The sequence below is a fragment of the Salmo salar genome, chromosome ssa25, assembly GCF_905237065.1.
Source record: "Salmo salar chromosome ssa25, Ssal_v3.1, whole genome shotgun sequence".
Classification (NCBI taxonomy): domain Eukaryota; kingdom Metazoa; phylum Chordata; class Actinopteri; order Salmoniformes; family Salmonidae; genus Salmo; species Salmo salar.
Genome location: NC_059466.1, coordinates 48,785,968 through 48,790,274, shown reverse-complemented (window position 1 = coordinate 48,790,274; position 4,307 = coordinate 48,785,968).

Here is a 4,307-nt window from a genome sequence, read left to right as displayed (position 1 = left end):
AGGAAATACACTGTATATTGAACATTATATTCACACAACACAGGATGTTAAAGGAAATACACTGTATATTGAACATTATATTCACACAACACAGGATGTTAAAGGAAATACACTGTATATTGAACATTATATTCACACAACACAGGATGTTAAGGGAAATACACTGTATATTGAACATTATATTCAAAACACAGGATGTTAAAGGAAATACACTGTGTATTGAACATTATATTCACACAACACAGGATGTTAAAGGAAATACACTGTATATTGAACATTATATTCACACAACACAGGATGTTAAAGGAAATACACTGTATATTGAACATTATATTCACACAACACAGGATGCTAAAGGATATATATTGAACATTTGAATCCAAAACAGTCATGCTGTTGTAGTAGTGTGTTGAATAAAGTAACGTTATTGTCTGAAAATTGGCCATATGCTTATAGCTTCTTCAAATGGGGGGAACTATATACATAAGGTTTATTCAGTTTTAAACAATGAAAACACGTATAAAAATACCCTCAAATAAAAGTTGATATTATATACTGTCAGCTCATGTGAAACATTTGATTTCAAATCCAAAAATGCTGGAGTAAAGAGACAAATTAAACATACATACAGGTGAACAAAAAATAAGAACACCTTCCTAATATTGAATTGGACTCTACAAGGTGTCGAAAGCGTTCCACAGGAATGCTGGCCCACGTTAACGCCAATGCTTCCCACAGTTGTGTCAAGTTGGCTGGATGTCCTTTGGGTGGAGGACCAATTTTGATACACACGGAAAACTGAAAAACACAGCAGCGTAGCAGTTCTTGACAAAAACTGGTGCGCCTGGCACCTACTACCATACCCCATTCAAAGGCACTTAAATATTTTGTCTTGCCCATTCAACCACAGTCAGTGTGGGGGTAGAGTCCAGTCAGTATGTGTAGAGTCCAGTCAGTGTGGGGGTAGAGTCCAGTCAGTGTGGGTAGAGTCCAGTCATTGTGGGGGTAGAGTCCAGTCATTGTGGGGGTAGAGTCCAGTCAGTGTGGGTAGAGTCCAGTCAGTGTGGGTAGAGTCCAGTCAGTGTGGGGGTAGAGTCCAGTCAGTGTGGGGGTAGAGTCCAGTCAGTGTGGGGGTAGAGTCCAGTCAGTGTGGGGGTAGAGTCCAGTCAGTGTGGGGGTAGAGTCCAGTAAGTGTGGGGGTAGAGTCCAGTCAGTGTGGGGGGGTTAGAGTCCAGTCAGTGTGGGGGTAGAGTCCAGTCAGTGTGGGTAGAGTCCAGTCAGTGTGTGGGTAGAGTCCAGTCAGTGTGTGGGTAGAGTCCAGTCAGTGTGTGGGTAGAGTCTAGTCAGTGTGTGGGTAGAGTCTAGTCAGTGTGTGGGTAGAGTCTAGTCAGTGTGTGGGTAGAGTCCAGTCAGTGTGGATAGAGTCCAGTCAGTGTGGGTAGAGTCCAGTCAGTGTGGGGTAGAGTCCAGTCAGTGTGGGTAGAGTCCAGTCAGTGTGTGGGTAGAGTCCAGTCAGTGTGGGTAGAGTCCAGTCAGTGTGTGGGTAGAGTCCAGTCAGTGTGGGTAGAGACCAGTCAGTGTGGGTAGAGTCCAGTCAGTGTGGGTAGAGTCCAGTCAGTGTGGGTAGAGTCCAGTGAGTGTGTGGGTAGAGTCCAGTCAGTGTGGGTAGAGTCCAGTCAGTGTGGGTAGAGTCCAGTCAGTGTGGGTAGAGTCTAGTCAGTGAGGGTAGAGTCCAGTCAGTGTGGGTAGAGTCCAGTCAGTGTGGGTAGAGTCCAGTCAGTGTGGGTAGAGTCCAGTCAGTGTGGGTAGAGTCCAGTCAGTGTGGGGGTAGAGTCCAGTTAGTGTGGGTAGAGTCTAGTCAGTGGGGGTAGAGTCCAGTCAGTGTGGGGGTAGAGTCCAGTCAGTGGGGGTAGAGTCCAGTCAGTGTGGGTAGAGTCCAGTCAGTGTGGGGGTAGAGTCTAGTCAGTGGGGGGGTAGAGTCCAGTCAGTGTTGGTAGAGTCCAGTCAGTGTGGGTAGAGTCCAGTCAGTGTGGGTAGAGTCCAGTCAGTGTGGGGTAGAGTCCAGTCAGTGTGAGGGTAGAGTCCAGTCAGTGTGAGGGTAGAGTCCAGTCAGTGTGAGGGTAGAGTCCAGTCAGTGTGGGTAGAGTCCAGTCAGTGTGGGTAGAGTCCAGTCAGTGTGGGTAGAGTCCAGTCAGTGGGGGTAGAGTCCAGTCAGTGGGGGTAGAGTCCAGTCAGTGTGGGGGTAGAGTCCAGTCAGTGGGGGTAGAGTCCAGTCAGTGTGGGTAGAGTCCAGTCAGTGTGGGTAGAGTCCAGTCAGTGTGGGTAGAGTCCAGTCAGTGTGGGTAGAGTCCAGTCAGTGTGTGGGTAGAGTCCAGTCAGTGTGTGGGTAGAGTCCAGTCAGTGTGTGGGTAGAGTCCAGTCAGTGTGTGTGTAGAGTCCAGTCAGTGTGTGGGTAGAGTCCAGTCAGTGTGGGTAGAGTCCAGTCAGTGTGGGTAGAGTCCAGTCAGTGTGGGTAGAGTCCAGTCAGTGTGGGTAGAGTCCTATCAGTGTGGGTAGAGTCAAGTCAGTGTGTGGGTAGAGTCCAGTCAGTGTGGGTAGAGTCCAGTCAGTGTGTGGGTAGAGTCCAGTCAGTGTGTGGGTTGAGTCCAGTCAGTGTGTGGGTAGAGTCTAGTCAGTGTGTGGGTAGAGTCTAGTCAGTGTGTGGGTAGAGTCTAGTCTGTGTGTGGGTAGAGTCCAGTCAGTGTGGATAGAGTCCAGTCAGTGTGGGTAGAGTCCAGTCAGTGTGGGGTAGAGTCCAGTCAGTGTGGATAGAGTCCAGTCAGTGTGTGGGTAGAGTCCAGTCAGTGTGGATAGAGTCCAGTCAGTGTGTGGGTAGAATCCAGTCAGTGTGGGTAGAGACCAGTCAGTGTGTGGGTAGAGTCCAGTCAGTGTGGGTAGAGTCCAGTCAGTGTGTGTAGAGTCCAGTCAGTGTGGGTAGAGTCCAGTCAGTGTGAGGGTAGAGTCCAGTCAGTGTGGGGTAGAGTCTAGTCAGTGTGGGGGTAGAGTCCAGTCAGTGTGAGGGTAGAGTCCAGTCAGTGTGAGGGTAGAGTCCAGTCAGTGTGAGGGTAGAGTCCAGTCAGTGTGGGGGTAGAGTCCAGTCACTGTGTGGGTAGAGTCCAGTCACTGTGTGGGTAGAGTCCAGTCAGTGTGGGTAGAGTCCAGTCAGTGTGTGGGTAGAGTCCAGTCAGTGTGGGGGTAGAGTCCAGTCAGTGTGGGGGTAGAGTCTAGTCAGTGTGGGGGGTAGAGTCCAGTCAGTGTTGGTAGAGTCCAGTCAGTGTGGGTAGAGTCCAGTCAGTGTGGGTAGAGTCCAGTCAGTGTGGGGGTAGAGTCCAGTCAGTGTGAGGGTAGAGTCCAGTCAGTGTGAGGGTAGAGTCCAGTCAGTGTGGGTAGAGTCCAGTCAGTGTGGGTAGAGTCCAGTCAGTGTGGGTAGAGTCCAGTCAGTGGGGGTAGAGTCCAGTCAGTGGGGGTAGAGTCCAGTCAGTGTGGGGGTAGAGTCCAGTCAGAGGGGTAGAGTCCAGTCAGTGTGGGTAGAGTCCAGTCAGTGTGGGTAGAGTCCAGTCAGTGTGGGTAGAGTCCAGTCAGTGTGGGTAGAGTCCAGTCAGTGTGTGGGTAGAGTCCAGTCAGTGTGTGGGTAGAGTCCAGTCAGTGTGTGTGTAGAGTCCAGTCAGTGTGTGGGTAGAGTCCAGTCAGTGTGGGTAGAGTCCAGTCAGTGTGGGTAGAGTCCAGTCAGTGTGGGTAGAGTCCAGTCAGTGTGGGTAGAGTCCTATCAGTGTGGGTAGAGTCAAGTCAGTGTGTGGGTAGAGTCCAATCAGTGTGGGTAGAGTCCAGTCAGTGTGTGGGTAGAGTCCAGTCAGTGTGTGGGTAGAGTCCAGTCAGTGTGTGGGTAGAGTCTAGTCAGTGTGTGGGTAGAGTCTAGTCAGTGTGTGGGTAGAGTCTAGTCAGTGTGTGGGTAGAGTCCAGTCAGTGTGGATAGAGTCCAGTCAGTGTGGGTAGAGTCCAGTCAGTGTGGGGTAGAGTCCAGTCAGTGTGGATAGAGTCCAGTCAGTGTGTGGGTAGAGTCCAGTCAGTGTGGATAGAGTCCAGTCAGTGTGTGGGTAGAATCCAGTCAGTGTGGGTAGAGACCAGTCAGTGTGTGGGTAGAGTCCAGTCAGTGTGGGTAGAGTCCAGTCAGTGTGGGTAGAGCACAGTCAGTGTGGGTAGAGTCCAGTCAGTGTGAGGGTAGAGTCCAGTCAGTGTGAGGGTAGAGTCCAGTCAGTGTGACGGTAGAG